Source organism: Sorex fumeus, unplaced genomic scaffold (assembly GCF_029834395.1).
Source record: "Sorex fumeus unplaced genomic scaffold, SorFum_2.1 ptg000033l, whole genome shotgun sequence".
In the NCBI taxonomy this organism is placed as follows: domain Eukaryota; kingdom Metazoa; phylum Chordata; class Mammalia; order Eulipotyphla; family Soricidae; genus Sorex; species Sorex fumeus.
Window position 1 is genome coordinate 14,849,363 of NW_026606090.1, and position 26,136 is coordinate 14,875,498.

Consider the following 26,136-nt stretch of genomic DNA (forward strand, 5'->3'; position numbering starts at 1 on the left):
TTGCTTTCTACAGCTTGGTTTAAGAATAAAATCTATCGCGGCCGCATGGTTTTGGATTTCTGCTGTTTTTCTTATTAACCCTGGAAGTATATCTATTAAAAGTTAGATAGTTAAGAGATTGGTTTCTGTGCTCTGGAGTCGTGGCCGTGCCGGAGAGCCGCTCATGGGGGGCAGCTGGTGACCTCGGTCGGGCGTGAAGGACGGCTAAATAAGATTTATTAATGATACCTTTGAAAGTATCTTGCACAGCATCTTGCTTATAGCAGATGTTGAATGAATGTAAATCCTTGTGTTAGTTTACAGTCCAAACTCCAGGAGTTTGTAGTTCAGTGAAAATAAAGACAGAAAAATAATTATAAAAAGATTAAATGTTAACCACAAATGGCTTACTCTTTCTATTATCTAGTTCTCATCTTGAAGATACCATAATTTTTAAAAATTTTGAGATCATAAGCGATTTCTGCAGCATTGTCTCTATTAAAAGGGTAATGAACTCTTAGAAATCCAGTTATTAAATAATATAACCATCTGATTCAGCTCCCAAACCAGCTATTATTAGGAGAGTTAAGAATAGCATATTAGGGGCTGGAGAGATATTACAGTGGGTATGCTCTTTTTATGCACAGAGGACCCAGGTTTGATCCCTGGAATCCCCTAGGTTTTCCTGAGCAGAAGTGACACCTGAGCACAGAGCCAGGAGTAAGCCTTGAGCACAGACAGAAGTCAGATGAGGCCCAACTCTGAACCCCCACAGAAAAGCATAACAGTTGAAGGACACTTTGTGAGTGCCAATAATTACTTTAGATATTTTATACACATTATGTTACTTAATCCTTACAATGCCTGTCAGCTAAATGCTTTTATTGCCATGTGAACTCAGGGATGGCATTAATCTAATTATTATTAAATAACCAAATACCCTCCTTTAACTATAATTTTTGGTCATAACCACATTCCATTATACTTTGACCTAAATTTATGTTTACCAAAGATAGTTGGAAAGTTTTGTTTTGATAAGTAAATATTTATAAGAATTATTCAATAGGAGACAAGAGAACATTGTACAGAACAAAGTAATTGCATCTTATTTTCTGAGACTTGATAAGGCTCCAGAGTTAGTCATAATTTCAGCACTGCCAATGTTCTTCCTTGGGCCATCACTTATTCATGCAATAGAATTAAATCACTTTTCTAGCACCATGCATCTGACTAGGTCAACATAACAAATATCCATAACTATTTCTTCTTACTAAATTCTGGCATTTTACTCACTTATTGTTTGAAATTTCATTCCTTCTTCTGAATGCCAGCATGTAATCTAGACTTGAATTTCCAAAGCTCTTTTTTTCTTCCATGCTATACTACCCAAATAAAACTCCCTTTTTGATAATAAAACTCCCATTTTGGTAATACTTGGTGAGGTTTTGTTAAAGCTGACAAAAGAAGCTTCAAATAAATATTGTTGACATTGCTAAGGAGTATTTAGTACTTAAGCTTATTGTCATTCAAGTCTTGCAAGCAAAAGGATTAGACTACTTGTAGTGGAAGAAAGACACAAAACTGGGGAGTAACAATGAGAAAGAAGAGAACAAAGTGTAATGGGTGAATAGGCATCAGGGCTTCAGTTATCCCAGTGATATAAGTGAGGGGTAAAGCCTTATATCTACACTGGAACTTTGTAATGTGCCGTCAGGTTGACAAGTGGGAGTGGGGTGGGAATCTGGAAACACTGGTGGAGGGAAGTAGACACTGATGGAGGGATTGATGTTGAATTATTGAATGCCTAAAATTCAACTATCAGTAACTTTGTAAATCATGGATCATTGATAAAAGTTAAAAAAAAATAGTAAAAGTTCCCAGGTGTGGGCGTCAAAGACAAATTGCAGTGTCTTTGGTCAAGAGTGGTTTCTACCGCTTCACACTCACAAAATACCTGGACAATTAGGGGTTAAGTCATTATTGCTTGCAGCCCTGGTACCAATAGCTGCCAGCAATTTGTATTTGTCAGCATATTCTCTGTAAGTTCGACTACCTTTTGGGGCTCACAGCCAGCAAACCACTTATTCCTAGGTATGTGGGAACATAAATCTATCAGTAGGAAGCAGGAACTGAGTTAGGTGCTTGGAGTAGTAAATCACTTAAGAGCTTTCTTTAGCAGAGAAATTCAGTGCCTCTCAGCTCTTTATTTGATAATACCAAAATGCATTGCTGGGACCAGGGAGAGATGGGTCAAAGGACTGTAGTGGCTCTCTGCATGAAAAGGCCCATGTTTGATCTCTAGCACTGCACTATCCCCAGAGAACCACTAGGTGTGACCTGGAGCATTGAGCCAATAGCAGTGATCTCCCATGTACTGCCAGGTCACAAACAAAATATCAAAATTATCATATGCAAGGGGCTTATGATCCTGTAATCATAGAGTCCACAATATTTTCACTCTTCTAAGCAGATAATAAATTCTGTCATTAGAGATTCATGCCCTGTGATAAGCATCTCTCTTCTGAAGCTTTCTACCTTGGATCGACCTCTCGAAATAAAAGTGAGTATGGGACAAATTAATGAAGAAATGGACAGCGAGGAGAGAGTGGTGAGGGGGAGAAAGCTTTCTTCACAGCTACACTATTGAGTCCAAAGGGCAGAGACCATGCCTGTCTCATCACCAGGGCTTTCCCGCAATTTACATATAGCCTGGCATAAGACAGACAACAGGGACAAGTGGAACAACATGTATTAACGGAGCCCTTGCCAACTGATATTGGAAACCTGCAAGAACAGGTGTGTCCCAAGAATTTCTCATCTAGGGTAGCTGTTGGCCAATACAAATGTGAGGTGGACCTCCAACTCTGAAGTTTCTACACTTAAGTAAAATTCTGCTTACAACTTGATTTGGCCATTATCTTGTTAGATTTTTAAAAATAAAGCTTCATTCAAATTCACTTTTCTTCTTGACTATGCAGCAGTTCCACTGACTAAGGTGTAAACATACCTATCTTGCTCATACCTAGAAACAGCATGTGTCTGTCCAAAGACTTCAAAGAACTATGCAAACAGCTCCCTCATTTTCCTATATCTCTGTCAAAAGCTGCAGCTACCATAAGGCCAGGCACTGTGGTTGCACTCTAGGACTAAAATGCACCCAAGTGTCAGGACAACAGTTCCAACCTGCTTGGCTCGTCAAACAAAAGTGACTTTGCTCTCTCCTGCAAGTCTCCAAATCCTGGCAAACCCATCATGTGGAGGTAAGAGCAGCTAGAGACAATTATTATGGGGTCCTCTTATAGAGACAGCATATACAATATCTACCAACTTAAAGCACACACATTTGAAAGTTAGATTCCTAGATAAATGATATACAATCTTGGTAAAACCCAAAGCATGCAGAAACATGCACAAAACAGTGAAAGGCATTCATGTGCTTAATCAATACTTCATGTAGTCCAAGCAAGTTAACTGACCAAGTGCAAGCTTTTATCATTTTAAGAGAAACAGGAATAGGGAAAAGTTCAAATAACCATCGTTTTTATAAATATAAAACCCATGATATGTAAAGTTAGAAAATATAGAGACACTATTTGTTCATATAAGCAATTTCATTCACAGTTACACTGTTAGTCAAATCTAAAGGAATATGAAAGCAAAAAATTTCTCAGCTCATATAGATTCCCTTGGCAGAACTGCATTAAAGTATGCTCATTTGTTAGAACTGCCATCACAAAATGCCACAGGTTGAGTAACTTAAATAATAAGTTTTTTTTTTCATAGTACTATAGGCTGAAATTCCAAGATTAAGGTGTCAGCAGGTTTGATTTCTTCTGATTCTCTCCCCAGGACTTGCAGATAGCTATGTCATCATATGGTCTGTGTTTATGTCTTTTTTTTTAACATGTCCTAAGTTTTGTTTTATTTTGGGTTTTGTTTTTCAGAAAGAAAGCTATGAGAGAGAAGCAGGGGATCACAATGAGATGGGTTGGAGAAATCCTCAGTATCCAAGGAAGGAGAAGGCTAACAGGGTGAGTCTAGGAAAGGGCTTCTTTTTTTTTTAAATTTTTTTATTAGTGAAACACCATGAGGTACAGTTATAGACTTACAAATTTTTGTGCTTTGGTTTCAGTTATACAATGATCAAGTACCCATCCCTCCACCAGCACCTATCCACCACCACCACGGGTCCCAGCATCCCTCCCACCCCCTATCCCCCGAACCCCCCCATTCCACCCTGAGAAAGGGCTTCTTTTTAAAATTTCTTTTTATTATTTTTAATTTTTTTTATTAATCAATCACTGTGAGATATAGATATAAACTTTCATGTTTGAGTTTCAGTCATATAATTATTGAACATCCATCCCTCCATCAGTGCACATTCTCCATCACCAATGTCCTCAGTATACTCCCCCCTTTGCACCTTTCCCCTGCCTCCATGGTAGAAAATTTCCCCCATACTCTTACCTTGGGACATTATGTCTGTGTCCTAAGCACTTCTTATATTAGTCAAATTGCATTAGGGTCAGACATTGCTTTACTTTAAATACCTATAAAGGCCCTATCTATATTTAGTTATTTTTTTCTAAAATTTATTTTTATTGATGAAAGTACTGTGATATACAATATTGCTAGTGATGTACATAATTACAATACCACAGTATCACACCGGTCACCAATGTATCCACCTCCATCCTTCAAGGATACTAATGACCTCCTATTTTTTCACTACTCCTCTACTAAAAACCCTTAATTTCGTGGATCAGTTCTTTCTTTGCATTTCCTTTGACCCTCTGTTGCTACCTTGTATGTACCGTTAAGTACCACATATGAGTGAGACAATTTTGTACAAACAGTTATACTTTGAGGTATAGGAAATTAGGACTTAGTCACATATATTTGGTGATCTTCAGCTAACAGTTCATATTATAAAATGCTCTAAGGGGGAGTGAAGAAAATACTTCTAATATTTGTATCTCTATACATAAATAGGAGGTCAGTAGTCTCTGAATTGTCCTAAATTATCTTGTTAATCTTGTGCTTCAGATTATTTTGCCTATAATACTTATAAAAGTGGAAGATGATATTTGGGATAGATGGGGATATTAGTAATTGATAAGCAGTCAGGACATGAACACACAAGGCATGAATGAACTGGAGTTCTTGTACTTGGAGATTACATTAAATGGGAAGACAGCTGCTTGGATAAAATTCTGAAGGTAAATAGGACAGGAGAATTCAGTAAAGAAGTCCTAATTATGTGAGTCTCTCCAGGGAACCACACCTCTATTTCTTCTAATTATTATCAGATGGGAAGATGGCAGGATTCCAATCATACATGCAAAGTTAGGTCCTAAAAGAAAGGATAACCAAAAAGGTGGTAGTCTTAGAGTAGTATGACTGGTGGGCAGGCCCTCATTGTGGGCACTAATTACTAGAATTCAACCAGAAAGAAATCATGCATGAGTCAAGTGTTAAAGTCGTTTTAGGAAGGTGAAAATGATCTTGAAAGCACAGTGGGTAATTGGGACAACAGGTTAAATAGTGGAGGTGGCAAAAATGGAGATGTGTCCCTGAAATCAGCACTGAGAAGGCAAAAATCAGGGCTGGAGATATAGTAGAGAGGATGAGGAGCTTGTCTTGCACAGGGTAAACCCTAATTTGATCCCTTGTACTCTATATGGTCCCTGAGCCCTGCCAGGAGTGATTCCTGAGTGCAGAGCCATGAATAGGCCAAGTGTGGCCACGAACCAAGAAGAAGGCAGATCATTCTCCACATCACTCCTCTCCCATTCCTGCCCAGACTCTAGTATGTGCCCATGATGCAGCAAGTACACAATCAGCTTGTCTCCTCTTGAAGTATAATAGAACGTGAGTCTCAAGAGAAAGAATTGGGACACAGGAGGTAAAAGTAAGGGCATAAATAAATGTATGATAAAATGGAAAATTTATAATAAAATGGGAAAACACAATTAAGTGAAAGCTTACCAGGATGAGTCCATATTTTTGAAAAGCACCTTGGTCCAAAGCTGTTTTTGACCCACCTTCATGTAGAATTACTTGCCTGGAGCTGGTTTATGACATTTCTGCACAAATTGCCTAGCACCAGTGAGCTTGTGCTGGTATCGTTCTAGGTACAGGAAGGATTCCTGGTTCTTGCCTTGTGATGATCAAGTCAAGATTATAGAATTAAAAATGTTTTGTTGATGCAAAAGTAATCTACTCAGTGAAAGGTGAGTCAGAGAATCTGGTATTTGTCCAAAGAAACAATGGATATTTCAAGGAGAAATTCTTGGTTCTGAAAAGTTCTACATGTGCATTTATTCTCTTTTGTGAGGAAAAACGTACAAGTCAGTGCTTGGGATCATGCAGTATGTGAGATTGAGCCGAGGCTTTCCATACACAGTGTATGGATTCCAGTCCTTAGAGCATATCCACAGCATGTCATGCTACTCTTAAAGTCAAAGAAATTAGAGCTGATTTAATTCTATTAAATATAATGAAATAAGTAGTGTTCCTTATATTAGAAGAATATAAACTCATTCAAGAAATTAGATTCTGGGTGACATACCCTACCTGACTGAGACAGAAGATTAAGTTGCCATAACATGATCCCAGCACAGTGTGTAGGGTGTTTGCCTTGTATGAAGCCAACCCGGGTTCGATTCCTCCACCCCTCTCAGAGAGTCTAGCAAGCTACTGAGAGTATCTCGCCTGCACAGCGAAGCCTGGCAAGCTACCCCTGACATATTCGATATGCCAACAACAGTAACAACAAGTCTCACAATTTGTTGTGAGACGTTACTGGTGCCTGCTTAAGCAAATCAATGAACAACGGGAGGACAGACAGACAGACAGACAGACAGACATAGTCCCACATCCATACCCTTTTCATTGGTATCTTCCTGCCATAGTATTTTTCTCTTTCGTTTCTACCTGCAGCTTTCTCACCTGCTTTACATGCACCCCGGAGGACAAAAAAGAAAAATGTCTACCCTGGGAAGGACCAGTAGTTGAAATATTTAGTAGAGAATATATAAGATAATTAAGGAGGGGGCAAAAGGAAATAAATCTAGTCAAAGAGGGGATCATATCTAGTTCAAATGTGGTAATAAAAATTTAAAAATGAGGAATACTCATATGTTATGTGCAGCTTTATTCAGCCTAAACATTATGCTTTATTGCTTCAGAGATATTTTTTGTGAAGGAAATTCTACTCTCTAGATACATCTGCATGTACCTCTTATACCTCCTGTAGATAATAACCATTACTGTAAATTTAGTGCCTATCATGACTATCCCTGTATTTCATTTTAAATATATTTAATTATATCCAATTTAATATATTTATTTATATCCAATACTATATATAGAGTACATAGTATTGTTTTTCAGAATTTTGAAATTATTTTATTTGTTTGGTTTTTTTGCCACACCTAGAAATGCTCAGAGGTTACTCCTATTTCTGTACTCATAAATTACTACTGGTGGTGTCAGGGGACCATTGTTATGGCAGTAGTTGAGCTTGGGTTGGCTGCATGCAAAGTAATCACCTTACCAATTGTACTATCTCTCTAGGCCCAGAACTTTGGATCTTATTTTAATGTAACCTCTTCTATTCATGATCATTCTGCAATTTTTAAATTTATATCATACTGTTTTTGAGATATATTTATATTGATTGCTGTGGTGTAACTTTTTCCAACTCGTTTGCTTTATAATATTCTATTAAATATATAGTATAATTTAATTATAAATAAATATATTTTATATTCTATGAAATAGAATATAAATATTAATAGATTTTCCTATGAATAGTTTCCCCCCATTTTTGCTACTATCACTACTAACACAAAGTAGTAATAGCTCCTCTTTATTCAAGGTTTCTCTTTCCATGACCTCTACTTCCTATATTTAAACATAATGTGAAAATACGAACAATGAGGCATTTTTAGAGTAGCAGAAGAGATATCTAAATGGTCTGAGCACATGCAACATCTTTTCATGTAAAGATTGGGCTTTGATCTCTGGCATTTCATGGACCCTGGAGCCCTGCAAGGTCCCCTGAGCACTGTGACACACAAGCATAGAGCCAGAAGTAGCATGTAAGCACAACCAAAGATAGATATTTTGAGAGAGAGAGAAATAGAAATTCACATACATTTTATTATAATATATTGTTATGACAGTACTATTTATTATTGCTATTGTTAATATATTATCGCATTCATCTATTTTCATATGAAAATTAAGCATATGTATGTGAAAGAAATTTTTAGTTAGAAGAATTTTGAACTTTACTATTAGTTTCATAGAGAAAGGACTTTTTTCTATTTGTTCACTGTAGTCTTCCCTGTCCTAGAGCATTGCCTGAAACAGAAGACACTAATAGCTATTTGTTGTGAAAAAGGAATGAAATATTTTATTTGTGCTTTTTATATATTAAAAGGCAACCTTTAGCTTATCTTTTTTCTGGCTTATTCAGTCTCTTCTGCTCAGATGCTGCCTTTGACCAGATCTATGGAATCTACATGAAGTCATCTACCTGCTTTCCCTTTCTGTTGGCTTTTCTGCTGGCAAGTACTGTAGAATTTACATGTTTAATAAGTCTAGCTGTGAGAATCACATAGTTGAGAACAGCCTCTCACTGTTCTGCAATACACAATTTGAATCATACATGAATTAGAAATAAATTTCTATCATGTTGTTACTGTACTTGGTGGTCCATCTCTTATAACACTAGGTAAAACCCTAACTGGTGTTATACCTTGTTTCCTTGTTTGTGATTTTCTCACTGATACTTGTCAGTTTTTTTATGATATGAATATTTGTTGAAGGGAAAATGAAGGGAACAAGTAAATTCCTTGCATTTTAACCATCAAAAGTATCATAATCATCTTGCATAGATCCAACTTCTTTGCCCCAAACATCCTCATTTTCTTTCTTCCGTAACTGCTTTTTCATACTAAAAAATATACTAAGGAATCTTGATGTGGGACTTGACAAAGTTCAATTTTTGTACAGTTTTGGAGCCTTACCTGGTAGTGTTTACAGTTTACTCCTGATTGTATTTCAAGATTCTCTTTTGTAAGTGTTCAGGGAACCAAATGTAGTGCCAGAAATCATATAAGGTGTTCAATACTTTAAAAATTGTATACATTGTATCTTACAGACATACGTGAAACTATTTATACATGTACATATTGCCAGCAAATATTGATATGTGCACATAGACATAGACAGTGAAAGGCCCTCAGCAATGAAATTTAGATCAACAAAATTTTAGGAAGGAAATAAGACATGATAAGATCTTCAGCAGACCCTGAGGAAATTTGACCCCCTCATAGGGGAGCCTTCAGACACATCTGCATCTTTTAATCTGGTAACTTTAGTGGTTCAGCCCAAAGGAGACTCAAGAAGTTCCAGACCAAGATGACCCCGGAATAGCCTATAAAACCCTGCCCCAAAGCCCATTCAAGGCTCTCTGCCCTTGGAGAAGCCCAAGTTCTCCCTTGAGTGCATTACTCTCTCTCATTCTCTCCACTCATTCCCACTCTCTCTCTCTCCTCCCCTTCAAAACCTTCAGATAAAATCTATTTTACCTCAATGTTTTCTACTCCTGAAATTCTTTTCTGCAAGGCGAGACAAGAGCCCAGTAACCCTGGGTCCCTGGTGGCAGAGGCAGATCAGGAGAAAGTGACCATCTTTCTCCTCTCCACTCCATATGAGCCACCATGGGGTCCACCGACATCAATATTATACATAATGGTACATTTGTAGTATAAGATGCCCTCATTTGTTGCTTCTCTTTATTGAAGTCTCCTCTGAGCAGTGCACTATGATTAATCTTAGTTAAAGTTTGTAGAAGAGAAGTGTATGTCACTTCTGGACTGTGTTAGTGAGAAGTCTGCATCACTTTATGTTTCTTATCTTCATTTTATTTTGAGTTAGCAAGAAATGAAATGTGTTGCGTTAATCTACTGAGATTAGTAGAGGTGGATTAGCTGAGGTTAATCTGCTGAGTTTAGGAGTTGCTAAATTCCCTAAACTGTAGTTTTTGCTTACCCCAACTAATAGTACAGTAGCGCAGTAAGTTTAAATAATGAAAGTTATACATAATTTAATGACATATGTGGTAGACTTTTTACTTGCCTACACCAATAATCCTGGGATACAGGATTAAGTTACATAAATCAGCCTCAAAATGGCAAGAAAAGGCACACAGTTTAGAAAAAGTAAATAGAATTGGTGTTCAGGATAGAGGTGTTGACAAAGCAAAATTACACAATTAGGACTAGTTTGTTGAAATCCCAGACCCAACTAATCCACTTCCCATTCTGTGGCCACAAGACATTTAATCTTCTCAGCATACTTTTTTTCTGTGTTTTTATTACATCAAACAGGACTGCAAATTTATTTTACTGTGTTTACAAAGGTAGACACAGAATTCAAGCTGAATCAACTTTAATCTCTATTTGGACTTTTTTGACAAGAGAACACATTATTTCTCCTAAGTGTCAACTCGAACTAAAAATGCTGCTCCACCTTGATTTTAAAGATAGATTTTACTGTAAAATAAATCTGAGTTTTTTTTCTGATCTCCCTGACAGTAGGTCTCTTGTTGCTGCTTTTTGCTGTTGTTATTGTTTGAATTTTAATCTCATTTAAATGTGATTACTTACAGCATCTTTTTCATGGGATAGCTTTCTTCACTTTAATTTTTTTCAAATGCAGGCAGAAAAAGAATATTGTCTCAATGCAAATCTAAAACTCAGAGGCATAAAAAGAAATCTTTTGTGTCCTCTGGTGAGTTTGTTATGTTTAGTTTTGCAAATAAATAAAGTTGACTCCTCTATAAGAACCAAGCTGGACAGAATCTAAAGGTCTGAGTATTTGTGTTAAATATAAAATGTATTAGTTTTTTTTCTGTAGAAGAGAAATAAGCCAATGTTTTTACTTACTGTACAATTACAAAGTATAGAGAAAGTTTTTTTTTTTTGGCTTTTTGGGTCACACCCGGCAATGCACAGGGGTTATTCCTAGCTCTGCGCTCAGGAATTACCCCTGGCGGTGCTCAGGGGACCATATGGGATGGTGGGAACCGAAGCCGGGTCGGCTGCGTGCAAGGCAAACGCCCTACCCTCTGTGCTATTGCTCCAGCCCCCGAGAAAGTTTTTGAAGCAAATATTGGACCAATCTCATATATGCAACTGAACCAGCATAGAAAAATGCACAGGAAAACCAAGATATGACTAAAAGGAGGTTCTTTGAACAAGGAAGACTTCATTCAAACTTCCACTGGTAAGAAACGTTTCATTTAAACCCCAAAATATACTCTTCACTATTACTGCAGCCAACTATATATGTTGTCAGTACATGGTTTTCACGATCAATCAGGATGTTTTAACAGCTATTCCAATCCCCTATTCTTATTTTAGAGGTTTTCATATTATATAGTTAAGTGAACATTAATATCTGTGTGGTGTAAATAAACCTGATTTACAAAGTTGTTCATAATAGAGTTGTTTCAGGCATACAACATTCCAACACCAATCCCTCCACTGATGTCCTCTTCCTTCCACCAATACACTCAGGTTCACTCCTACTCCCCAATTTACCCCCTTGGTAAGCATATAACAAATTTATTTCATGGTACTGGTCTAATAAAATGTAAAGGATTAACAAATAGAATTATCAGAAAATAAAGGTAAGGTAAAGGCCCTCCCGTTGATCGTCGATTTGCTCGAGCGGGCCCAGGAATCGAACTCGGGTCAGCCATGTTGGCTGCTTGTAAGGCGAACACCCAACTGCTTTGCACGCAGCCAACATGGCTGACCCGAGTTCGATTCCTCCGCCCCTCTCAGAGAGCCCGGCAAGCTACCGAGAGTATTCAATATGCCAGACACAGTAACAACAAAGTCTCCAATGGAGACGTTACTGGGCCTGCTCGAGCAAATCAGAAAATAAAGCAATAAAAGTCAGTGTTTGATTAAGAATTGCTATATGCTTTAACCTTCCTTAATCTAGTCGAGGATAACCATATGCACAGTTAGTGAGTACCATACTCAATGCCACATGATGGGAAATTTCTCCTGTCACATGATGAAAAGTTTCTCCTGTCCATTAAAGGAGCTTGTTTAATGCTTCCTGCAAAACTGGCTCCAAGTCTATGAATTTTTTAAGCTGTTGCCTATCCATGAATCTCTGTATAGTTCCTTCAAATATGATGATAATATAGCTAGATAAAGTGTTCATTTTGTTGTTTTTGTACTATATTCCATATTATTCTGTCTCATAAAGACTCATTTTATTGATCTACTATTAATCTATGGGATCTTCTTTGTGTATGTTTCTTTCTTGATCTTGCTGAATTCAATATTCTGTTTTTATCTTTGGATTTTGTCATTTGAGTTTAAATTTTCCTAATTTGGTCTATTTTCACTAAGACTCTTTGGGCCTCTTAGATCTTGGTGCCTGTAATTCTCAACTCTGGGAATTTCTTATTTAACTATTTTTATTGTTAAATAGCTTATTTCTTTTACTATTTAACTATAGTTTTATTTCTCTAACTATTGTTTCTTCATCACATTTGCCTTTCTGTTCTTCAGGGAACCTAATGATACTTATATTGTTCTTTTTGAACTCATTCCATAGTTTTCTGGTATTCTATTCATTTCTTTATAGGCAATTTGCCACCTTTTGATGTTTTCTAGCAGTTTCCCCTCTTCTCATCTTGGGGTTCCTCGATCATTTCCTCAGCTACTGTTATTTTGCTGCTGTTCAGAACTTCTATTGATGTTTTAAATCACCTATTATGTTCTTCATTTCTGTAATGTTTGTAATAGTTTATTAATTTTGATTCTCAAATTTTCTTGTGCTTTGATGACTACTTGTGTTATTATTTCTTTGAACTCCTTGAGCATCCTCATTATATTGTCACTAAAGACACTATCTAAATATTTAATGGTATTGTTTACGTCTTTGGTGTTTTTTTTTTCACTATTTGAGCTCGGTGGACTACTGTGTGTTTTTCCCATTGGTTTTGTAGTGTTCTTGTTGTGCTGATACTGAATCTTTGGAGTTTACCCCCCTAGTAAACTGCAGATTGTGCTCTGTCTTCTCTGCCTTTCCTCACAGAATGACAGGAAGGAATAACTGTGAACAATGTGTAATTTGTTGAGCAAATCACCTTCAGTGAAGGAGCATCAAGCAGGAGGTCAGACAGGAACTGTCCTGGGAGACCTTAAATGGCACAGGTCAGTATGGAGGCTGTTGGGACCCACCCAGTAGAGAGGGGTTCTGCCTTCAGTCCTGGAACAGGTCCAGTGATATCAGACAGAGGCAAATCTCACTGGGGATGGTGGAGCCGCAGACAGCAGGTTCTAGAACTTACTTTAATATCTGTTAGAAAAAATGTTATTGGAACTGACTTTAAGCATATTTATTCATAAAGGGAAAAATCAGGAGGGTTTATTTTTTAAAGACTGAAATTTCCTAAAAACACTGACAAGCCAAGAAATTTCTCTACCAACATTAGAATACTCTAAATATTTACAAAATATGTCCTATCTAGAGACACTTTGGAGCTAAGTGCTTAGCTATGCATACATAATAAATTTCAAAAGATAGGATGTACAGCACTGAGGAATCTTAGGACAATAAAAAGCATTTCTCTTCCTTTAGTTAAAAATTCACCTTTCCATTTGTTGTCCTCTCATTGCCTGGAAGCTGTCGGTAGTGATAGATGGGGGCAGAGATATGGCCATCAAGGCTGGGTTTATGGTTCAGTGTGCAGCAGGGTCTGGTCCATGTACTGCTAAGGCCAGTGGAGCTAAGTACAAATGCTATACCTGAGAGTCCTGAATTGCTGCTGTGATGACAAGGTTGTAGGATTCAAATACAGGCTAGGAATTTATTTACATCTTGAGGTATTTCCCTGGTCCTTGAAAAGGATATTTCTGGGGAAGAAGAATTGTACTTCAATGATATTTCAGAGATATGAACTAAATGGATAATGGTGTTAAAATTATAGCTAGTATTCCTTTTCTGTTTCTTTGTTTCTTTCTGTTTTCTGGTTTTGTATTTTGTTCCTTTGCTTTCTCTTTTTCTGTGACACAACCAATATATTTTATTTATTTACATATTTATTTTCTCGGCCCGCATGGCAGAGCCTGCAAGCTCCCCGTGGCATATTCAATATGCCAAAAACAGTAACAACAATTCTCACAATGGAGAAATTACTGGTGCCCACTCAAGCAAATTGATGAAGACGGGAGGACAGTGCTACATATTTATTTTTTTTAGGCACTGTGATTTACAATATTGCTAAGAAGAGAGTTTTAGGTTTAAGTATTCTAACTCCAAACCCACCATGATATCAGCACTCCTCCACCAGTGCCCTACGTTTCCCTCTTATCCCACCCCATCTCATTAACAAGTTTATCTCAAAAAATTTTATTATTAACGTTTCCAATACTGTCAACAAATACCCTTCTATTACTTTAATTGTTTTATCTCTCTCTCTTTCCCCTTTTTCTTGGTATTCTCATTCTTCCATCCTGGGCCAAGTGTTTGTTATCATTTGATGCCTTACATTTCCTTATTTTGTACTCCTTTGAAAATCTATAAAATGAGTATCCTACTATAGGACAGATCCATATGGCTTTGTGTGCAAGGCAGAAACAAAACTCTAGAGAAACAGGTAGAAATAGTTAAGCACTTTAAGAAAATTCAATTAGGCATATGCCAGGTATCTGGCTCTGGGTGCCCAGAATATGCACATCCAGGGAGAGAGACTAAACTAACATCATGGTGAACTAACATCAAGGTAGGGAAGTGAGATCACCCCAGTGGCACAGCTGCTAATGGACTGCTGTGAAAACACACCGCTCCTCCATCTCCCACACAGAACACAGCTTCTTCTGGGCCAATGCAAGAAACTCCAAATAAGTAAAAATACATTACATTGGATAACTTTGATGGGGAATAAAGAAAACAACAAATAGCTGGTTCATCCAGAAATCTCAGTGGTGGAGAGAGACAAACAGTGAGCTGGAGAGATTTTCTCCCAGTTTGCAATAGGCACAATGGGGAAGTAGCGCAGAACGCCACCATGCTTAATGAACAAAGACTGTAGCAGTGAAAACTCAATTAATACTAACCAGATGTATAACCTCTCAGATAAAGACTTCATAGCATAAATGTGGACGATGTTTAATGAGTTCAAAGAAACAATGGAACAGACAGACAATAATACATATGAGGATATGAGATCAAAAATGAGAAAACTGTAAACAAATCACCAAACTAAAGAGTTTGGTAGGTGAAATAAAAAATTTACTGCAAGGCCTCGGAAGTGGAGTGACATTAACTGAAAACAAAGTCACCAATTTCCAAGATAAGATGCAGAAAACCTCTAGACAACAGCAGAAGATGAAAAAAGCCTCAAAACAAATGAACAGCAGAAAAGAGAAGTCTGGGATGAATTCAAAAGAACAACCTAAGAATCACTGGAGTCTCAGTGACCCAAGAAAGCAATTTCAATGAAGAAGCATTACTTAAAGAGATAATTTTACTGAGAAGTTTCTATAGTTGAAGAGTGCATGTACCCAAGTTCAAGAGGTCTGAAAGGTACCAATTAAAGAGAAACAAATTAAAAGACCCAAGATTCATCCTAATCAGAAGGATGAAAACCAGAGATAGAGATAGAGTACTAAAAGCAGCAAGATCAAGGAAAGAAATGGCAGACAAAGGAGCATCCTATTTAAGATTTATGGCAGATTTATCAAATAATACCCTGGAGCGATAGCACAGCGGGTAGGGCGTTCACCTTCCAAGCGGCCAACATGGCCGACCCGAGTTTGATTCCTCCACCCCTCTCGGAGAGCCCGGCAAGCTACCGAGAGTATTCGATATGCCAGACACAGTAACAACAAAGTCTCCAATGGAGACATTACTGGGACGGCTCGAGCAAATCGACGATCAATGGGAGGGCCTTTACCTTTACCTTTACCTTTACCTTTACCTTTACCTTTACCCTGTGGATCTGAAGACAATGGTGGGATATGGTTTAAAAACTCAATGAAAAGAATGACTTACCAAGAATACTTTACCCACCTAGATTCCTATTTATATTTGAAAGAACCATACATAATTTCATGGATACGCAATATCTCAGGAACTTTACAAGCTAGAAACCATTTTTACAAGAAGAACTGAAGGGGCTACTGTAAGACAAGACAAATATTTCAATTAGGCATCTAATAGCCATTTTTTTCTTAAAAAATCAGAGTTAATGCATTCCAAAGTTGAGAAAAAGAAATTTAGCATTTAGAAATGAGTTTTGGATTCTTGCTAAGCTGTTCTTCAGAGAGATATAAGGATTCATTGTTCATCTAACTATTAAAAAAATCTTACTTGCACGCTTTACTTTTAGACCTATAGACATTAAAAGAAAAAATCTAAATTTTCATGGTTTTAGTAGTTTAATTTTCACATATAAATTGGTCTCTTGACTGAATTGTCACTATACAGTGAATATCAGAGAATACCAGAATTCAAAATACCATTGAGGTGGCAGCGAGCAACCATTTTTTCCTTCAGTATCATCTGCACCTGAACTGAAAATGTGAGCGTACCATGATATAAATATAGATTGGAAGAAGTTCTCTAGTTAGGAATTGAGAAGCAAGAAAGAAGTCCTCAATTTCAGACTTGGGAAAAATCATCTTTTAATTTTCTATTTTCTCAAATCCACTGGGTCTCAAGCTCCAGGTAACATTGTAGCAGTGGTAGTAGCAGTGAGAGTTAGCATTGCTACCTGCTAAAGCCCAAACACCAAAAGAAGAGAAACTTTGCCTTTCATTCATTGAAGTTGTAGCTTTATGGTACATCTACACAGTGGAACACACTGCAATTTTCAGAAAAAATGAAGTTATGAAATTCATTTGTAAATGGATAGACATGGAGAATATCACTTTTAGTGAAAGAAGTCAGAAGGAGAGGAATATTCCTGTCTCCCTGTCTGCTTGGGGCCCTGGCTGTCTTGCCCATGAACTGCCTCCGGGTGCTATCTCAATGTATCAACGGCCTTGATCCAGAGACAGCAGTGAGTTCCAGTAGACAGCAGCTCACAGGAGAGCCCTCCAGATCCCCCACTGAGCCAATTCCACCGAGGCACCTCAGATGGAGCGTGTATGCCCTCTCCATCAACCCTAGATGAAACCCTGGTGGCCACATGCATCCAGAAGCAAAATCCAGGTGCAAGGGTTTAAAGACTAAGACTCCTGGCCACATGGCAGCAGTGGAGATGGGCCACCCTGTCCCTTTTCCCTGTCCATTTAGGGTCCTGACTGTCACACCCATGATCAGTGTCTGGGTGCCATCTCAGCGCATCAACAGCCTTGATCCAGAGACTCCCAAATGAATCTCAAAATGGATTAGCTCCCTACAGAGATGTCTGTGGACCCATACCATTTACAATTTTAGAATTCTAGATGTGTACAGCGGCTTTCGTGGCTGCACAACCTCTCATGATATTCATAATAAGCAACAGAAAATAAATTACCTAGCATCTCTCCTGGCAGGCAGGCTTGAATGGTGGTGAGAAAATTAGAAATAATGGTGGTGGGAAGGTGTAATGGTGGTGCGATTGGTGCTGAAATATGGAATGTAATTAATTAATGTGAAAAACCTTCTGAAAATAAAATTAAAAAAATTAAAAAAGGAGAGGAACAGAAATAAAATGACTGAACTCATTTGTGGAATATTAAAAACATAACAGAGACTGTTACCCAAGGAAAGTTCAAAAACTCAACAAAATGAACATCTCACCAAGAGTACTCTATCCAGCTAGATAATTTACATTTGAAGAAACAATACAAAGCTTCATGAACAGGCAACAACTTAGGTAATAAAAAGCTTTAAAAGTAGTTTTACAAGAAATGCTAAAGGAGCTACTTTAAATGACAGGGCAAATCTCTCAGAATGTGGCACTGAGTATGGCACTCACTCCTGGTGCTTATGCTCTTAGATTAAGTAAAGTATGTTTCAAACAAACAAACAAGTTCCTAGTTTGCTAAAGTATTTTATACATTATCAATTTTGAATTAGCTTTTCATTTCTCTTTCTAAGATTAAACCACTGTTTTTGTAGGTCTATTCAGATTTTTCACTTTAAATTTTCTTAATTCTTTCCTTCTTAATTCTTTTTCTTAATTCTCTTCGTTCTTACTAAATTTTATGGTTGTAAGTTTTACCTATTTCATGTAAACTATAAATATATTAGAGAAGAATTTTTAAAAATAATTTTACTAATGACAGAGAGGCGGGATTATGATCATAATAAGACCTGTCTCATTAAAAGTTAATGTAACATATTAAATTAAATTTATTTATTTAATTTGGTTTTGGAACCACACCCAGTGACAGTAGGAGTTATTACTCTTGGCTCTAGACTTAGGAATTACTCCTGGTGGTGCCCAAGAGATCATATGAAATGTTGGGGTTTGAACTTAGGTCAACCTCATGTAAGGCCACATGTAATAACCCTACTTGCTGTACTATCTCTCCAAACCCATAATATATTTTAGATACCAGTGTTAGAATTTATCTACATAAATGAGAGTCAGCATTATATTATATTGGATAAATAGGGCTTTAATTTTAGGAAGTGGTATACTTTGACATAAATTTAAATCACTTGTAATAACTTGTAATCACTTATCCTGTTGTTTGTCGATTTGCTTGCGGGTGCCAGAAACGTCTCCATTCGCCCCTGTTGCATACTAATGTAGCCCAATGGCATTTGCTCACTCAAGGAACACGAATAGCATCAAACCATTTGTTCAGGGTCTTGACAAAAAGTCTGACCATCTCGTAGGTGGGCAGCCAGATGTTCTTTTGACATCCCCTGGAATCCAGTTGGTAATGGCTCTAGTACAGTGGTCAACTCCAAATCGTATTACATGTCCAGCCCATCTGATTTTTGACACCTTGGCAAACAAGACAGCGTCGCTGATCTTCGATTGTTGATGAAGCTTGGAACTCTGGATTCCTTCTCTCACTTGAGTGAAGCATGATATTCCAACCATAGCTCTTTTGATGCCTCTTTGTGTGATCCGAATAGCATTCTCATTCTGTTTTCGTAGGGCCCAGGTCTCTGAGGTGTATGCTAGTACAGGAAGAATGGTGGAGTCAAAAAGATGTGCATGGAGCCAGAGGTTCTTCGTCCTCTTAACGACTTCTTAGATGCTCTTGAAGGCCTTCCACGCTGCTCTCTTCTTCCTGCGCAGTTCTGGCACCAAGTCGTTCCATATGTTGAGTTCTTGACCCAGGTACACATAGCTGCTACATTCAGGGATGATCATTCCATTGAGAGCAAATGGAACATCAGGGACTAGCTCATTTTTCATGAACATTGTTTTGGTGAGATTCAGCTGCAGTCGAACGTTTCTACATTCATGATCGAAGTTGGCCAGCATTTGTGCTGCTTGGCTAATGTTTGGTGTTATTAGAACGATGTTATCAGTGAAGCGGAAGTGGTATAGTTGCTGACTGTCTATCTTCATTCCCATTTCTTCCCATTCCAGTTGTCGCATGACATTCTAGAGGGTGAGGGTGGCACTGAAGAGTTTCAGTGAAATAGTATCACCCTGCTGAACCCTTTTCTTTCTTTCTTTTTTTATAAAGTATTTTATTTATTTATTTATTTATTAGTGAAACACCATGAGGTACAGTTATAGACTTACAAATTTTTGTACTTGGGTTTCAGTTATACAATGATCAAGTACCCATCCCTCTACCAGCGCCCATCTTCCACCACCAAGTGTCCCAGCATTCCTCCCACCCCCCATCCCCCCATCCCACCCTGCCTCTATGGCAGGGCATTCTCTTTCGTTCTCTCTCTCCTTTTGGGTCCTGTGTGAATCCCTTTCTTTATGTTGATGATCACTTCCTTGTAGAATTCCTGGTGGTGAATCCTCATGGAGGATCCTGTTTGGCTAGGGCTTCGATGACTGCTTCAGTCTCAACAAAATCAAAGGCCTTCTTTAAATCAATGAACATTAGACAGAGCGGCATCTTTTTTTCCCAAAATTTATTTATTGAATCGCTGTGGGAAAAGTTACAAAGCTTTCAGGTTTAAGTCTCGGTCATGCAATCATCAAACACATTTCCCTTCACCTATACTTATTTTTTCACCACCAAGAACCCCAATAACGCCCCCCCCCCAGCCCTCCCAATGCCTGTGAGGCAGATGAATTCTAGTTAACACTCTATCTACTTTGATTAGATTCACTGTTTTGACAAAAGATGCACCATTATTATTTAGAGTTTACACCCCCAAATCAGACATGCTGAAAAGGCATTGTGAAATAATTTGTTTTCTACAGCTGGTTACAAGAATCAAAGGATGTCTGATTCTTGGATCAGACATTTTGGATTTCTGGTATTTTACTTATTAAGCCTGGAAGTATTTCTGCTGAGAGTCAGATACTTATGATATTGGTTTCTGTGGCTCTGGAGCCATGGCTGTGCTGTAGAGCCGCTCATGGGGGGCAACTTGTGACCTCGGTAGGGCGTGAAGGACTAGCCGGGAACGCCCCACTCCCCATGAGGTTTCAGTCGCCACGTCACGACCTCAGAGTGGCATCTTTACGTCTCATGAAAACTTAATGAGCTTGGTCACCGTGTAGATATGGTCGATCGTGCTGAATCCTCTTGGGAACCTGGATTGTTCGCATGGTTGTCCTTTGTCTAGTGTTCTGGTAGACGATGGACAACAGGCAGACTGGACGATAGTTACTGATACGAATGTCTCCTTTCTTGTACATCAGAATGGTCCTACTGGTTTTCCATTGGGATGAAACCTTGCATTCAGACAGGTAGCATGTGAAGAGCGGTGCCAGTGTATTGAGTACTAGCGGCAGATTCTTCAGGTGTTTGGGTCTGACCTTGTCTGGAACAGGTGCTGTAAGCTTCTTTACCGATGAAATGGCCTGTCGAATTTCAGAAGGGAGAACATTGGGAATGATATGTCCATCATGCAGAATTTGCTATGTGGGCAGGTGGATGTGGCTATGGAAGAGATCTGAGTAGAAGTCGTGGCTAATCTCCATTGCCCTCCTAGAAGATGTGATAGATCCATCAGGAGGTTGGATGGCAGTCATCTTGGTCTTGTAGTTTGAAAAGGACAGGCAGGTATTGCAAATGCTTTGCCCGGCTTCTGCCACATCAGCCAACACTGCTGCTCTTTTTTAAAAAATTAATTAATTATTTTTTTATTAGTGAAACATCATGAGGTACAGTTATAGACTTATAAATTTTCGTGCTTGGGTTTCAGTTATACAATGATCAAGTACCCATCCCTCCACCAGTGCCAATCCTCCACCACCACGGGTCCCAGCATCCCTCCCATCCCCCTTGTCCCACCCTGCCTCTGTGGCAGGGCATTCCCCCTTGTTCTCTCTCTCTTCTTTTGGGTACTGTGTATTGCAAGAGAGGCATTGAGTGGCAATCATGTTTGGTCTATAGACTACTTTCGGCAGCACTCTTTACAATAGTCAGAATCTGGAAAAAACCTGAGTGCTCTTTTCTTTTTGAGATCAAATAAAGAAATTGCTTCTCTGCACAGCTTTGTGAGGTTGGACGTTAGCTTGTGATTGCCTGAGGCTTGTGCCAAACCACATTGGTGAATGAGCTCGAGAGTTTCCTAAGACAGGCGTCTGTTTGTTGCTTTCCCACTCTCAGCATTCCTTGCACAATCATGGAGGTGCTGAACCAGTTGATCGTATCCTCCTTGATGTTGTCAATGACAATCCATGTTGCCACAATAGTGCCAAAGAGCTCCCAGTTTGTGTTCATTCTGAGAGTTCTTTTCTTAAACTTTGCAGCACTTTCTTTCCACTTTGTGAAGTAGAATTTTGCACAAAGGAGATGATGGTCCAATCCCATTTGAAATCTTGAGACAACAGTGACATGGGTCAGCGACAATGGTCCAGATTGCTCTCCGGATGCTCTGGTCGAGCCTCACGCATGGGTGAAGTCCCAAAGAACCAGATAATGTGGAACTTTGTGATCTTGAACTCCAGGCTCAACGGGACCCAGAAACAGATTATCTGCCTGCTTCCCCCAATCTCCAGCGACCCAGGGGTCACACCCATAATACACACCCTGCTGGTGCCAGCTAAATTTCTCATCAGCTGAACTCCATTACCCAACCACCGCCATGCTCCAGACAGCTTTCTGGAGCATCAAAAGATACATACTACCCATTTTCCATAATTACCACACCATATTTGATGGTGTTCAATTATGGTGTGATCCATGGAGACACCTGTAAGGGTGATTAGAGGTCACCCTAAAAGCCTCCATCCCTCTGAGAGAGCCTGGCAAGCTACCGAGAGTATCCCGCCTGCAAGGCAGAGCTTAGCAAGCTACCCATGGCATATTTGATTTGCCAAAAACAATAAAAACAATGGGCCTCATTCCCCTGACCCTGAAAGAGCCCCCAATATGGCAGCATTAAGAAGGATAAGCAAGAAAAGGCTGATAAAATCTCAGAGCCAAACTAGGCTGCCAAAACGAAGGACTAAAAAAATTTAAATATGGACAAAAATTAACTAGAAAGAAATCATATACTTAAATATAAAATCTACATCTATAAACCTTTAAAAACTAAAAATTTTATGACCTAGATTAGGTTAATAGATTTCAGACATGATATCTAATGTATTATCTGTAAAATTAAAAAGTGATAAAGTAAGCTTCATCAAAAAAAGTAAAAATCTTGTTCTGTGAAGAAAATTAAAAGAAAATCTGCATGTCTGTATGCATATTTACAAGTCATATATCAGAAAAAGATTGTATCCAGAATATAAGAAACATTTAAAATTCAACAATAGGAAAAAATAAATAGACAAAGGAAAAAGTGTACAAAGGATTTGAACTACTATTCACCACAACGGCTATACGGATAGCCATTAGAGAAATACAAACTAAAATGTTGAGATACTCTTAGTAGAATGACAAAAACAATGAACAAACTATCCCCCCACACACATGCATAGTATCAAGTACAGGCAAGGATACAGAGAAACTGAACATCTTCAGCATTTATGTAAAAAATGCAAGACAGTAGAGCCACTTTGAAAATAATTTTTATGAACTAAAAGTTATTGCCTAATAAAAATTACTTTCTAGAGAATTTTCCAGTGAAATAAACTTATACCTCCCACAATCCCTATAGACAAATGCTTACAATTTTATTTATTAAATCACTAAAATATAAAACAATATAAATTGTTTTATATTTAAATTCAAATTGTTTTGCAAACTATGAAACGTACATTCTGTGAACTGCTTAGCAATAAAAAGTAATAAATCACTAGTATAGGCAAGGCAATAATTTGGTAAAATGTCAAAATCATTCAGATTTGATGAATGAAAAAAGCAAATTTCAAAAGTTAACATACTTTATAATTCTTTATTATATTATTGAAGGGAAATATATGTTATCAATAAATAAATCAGTAAGTTCAAGGGACTGTGAATAGGGAAAAGATATAATTATAAAAATATTGCATTGTTTTGTTGGTGATGTGTGTGTTTTCTGATTATGGTGGTGGTTAATTGTACACCACCACATGGTGTGTGTGTGTGTGTGCGTGTGTGTGTGTGGTGTCAAAATTAAAATGAACATAAGTCAATTTTACTGTATGATGATTAATTTTAAAGTGTTAATACTCTGCTGCATTAGTAAATTAAAATACTATATGAATCTTCTTCCTTTCCCTTAATTGAATGACAAAATCTTTTGTGGAAGTCCCATTGGTGTTTGGAGATATTTCTGGAAATTAAGATTCGGTACTAGCTCCTTATCCAGATATTTCTGGTGGTGAGTGGCTTATCAGTACCTACCCCAGCAGAGTAGGACAAGACCATAGTGAGAATACCTAAGGAAAAAAATTAAGAGCAAAATTATCATTTCTCTGTGAATCCTTGAATAATGGCAGCACCCTGGTTGGCTACTACAGCCTAAGACAGGCTAACTGAGGCAATGAACCAATAGCTTACCCTTGTTATAATTCTGCATTGTAGAACTGACCAGCCAAAAGTGAAATATGAATATCTAGGAGGACTCACAATAAAGTGTGATTGTCCCAAAGTTCTGTTAGTCTTTTCAGCTATACTAAAGTTAGAGCTCTATTGCTTGTTTCTAGGAATAGCTGCTACTGAACCCCAAACCAGCAGGAACAGGAAAGTGAGATGCTTGAACTTTCAGAAAAATCTGAGATTTAAGTCAGGGTCAGATGGATCTGAAATACTTTATTTGGAAGGTTCAAGTAAATCCCTTATCCTTCTAACCTACTACACAGTCAAGGAGATGATGAAAGTAAAGTTCATTAACCATTTTCTAAAAAAAAAAAATCCTATTTGTAGAGTGCTGGATTGAGATCTTTAATTACTTCCATAGCAGACAGGAAAAGGTTTATGGACAAGATCTGAAAATAGAAAAAGTAGGGAGAGAGGTAAGAAGCAAAGCAACTTAGAGAAAGCAGAAAGCTTTCACTTCTCTTTGATTCTTTTTTTCCAGCAGACTGAGTCCCCACTATTCCCTGTGGTCAGTGTGCTTCCCACAGTGGACGTCCATAACCAGGGGGCTCCTGGCTCTGCCCTGATCCCAGAGCAACTTAAATGATGATGAATAGATTAGCAAGTGCATTGGCTGCTGTGATGTCTGTGCTTGAATATGAGTCCTTTTATTTTGGGCATATGTATCTGTTGTTGAGGTCATACCCATGGGTCTTCAGGTGCTACCTCAGTGCGGTGCTTAGAGTTGCTGCAAGCAGTACTTGGCGACCAAGCCCTGCCCTCTAAAATTCAAATCATGTGTTTCAGTTCTTGTAGTTATCTCCCAATACCATATAGTTTTGACTAAAATCAGCACTTCATGTCACTGGCCTTTCAGTAGAACACCTTTGTTTTGTATTATGATGTTTGGGTTTGGTTGAGATGGAATTTGTTCTCTTCCTTATTTGTGGGCATTAGCAGCTAAAGAAAGTGAATGGATCTTAAAGTTTGGGATTTAAGGAATATATGGTTTCAAGTGAGAAGAAAAAAACATTTTTAATTTTAAAATTTAGTAGAGGGCAGAGAGAGTGTACAGTAGGCAGCATTTTCTGCATGCCGGAAGTCCCAGCTCAAGCTTGACAATACACGCCCCCTCCCCCCCTTAGTACTGCCAGGAGAAGTCACTAAACACAGAGCTAGGAGTGACCCTTGAGCATCAAATGATGCCAAACAGCCAAAATAAACAAAAAAATTGTCTTTTAAAGAAGTAGTCTAGCAGATACATACAGTTATTAATGTTTCTTATTTATAAGCATGTTGATATATATAGCTTCATGTAATTGATGCCAGGGACTCATAGGTCTTATATATAATTCAATGCAAATACATTAATATAAATCAATATATCATGTTAGTATGATATATGCTTTCAGGGTCAAGTCCAATTATAATTTCTTTGCTATTTTCTATTGCTAGGCTAGAATTTTTTTTTATAAAATCCTCCATAATAAAGTTCCTTTATAAGCAAATATGGAAATGAAAGATGACACATGGAAGCAATCAGTCATGCAAGAACCTGGGGCTTAAAAATGGTTAGTGCTTCAAATGACAAACCCTTGACATTGGAATATACAACCAATTACCAAACAGAGGCAGGTAGGGGAGGGAGGTAGTGGTTACGAGGACCTGAAATGAAGAAATATATGGGCAGTAGGCAAGGTTTGTAGCACTTTGGTGGTAATAGGATGCAGTGAGTTTTATTGCTTTTGGGGGTAGTTTAGACAAAATCTGTGCTCAGAGTTTACTCTTGGCTCTGTGCTCAGGAATCACTCCTGGCAGGGTTTGGAGACCATATATGGTATCAAGTCAGCTGCATGCAGCAAGTGTTATCCACTGCATAGTCCAACCCAGGTTTTTATATCTTGGCATTATTTTAACACTTTTTGTAACTTCCTAAATTATAATACTTTTTTAAGGAAAAAAAATTAAGTTGGTAAATGGTTCAGAGTGCACTTGTCTTTCGTTATTAAGGTATCTTATTTGGCAAGCAAACAATTACTCTTGTTGAAAGCTTCTGCCTACTCTGACT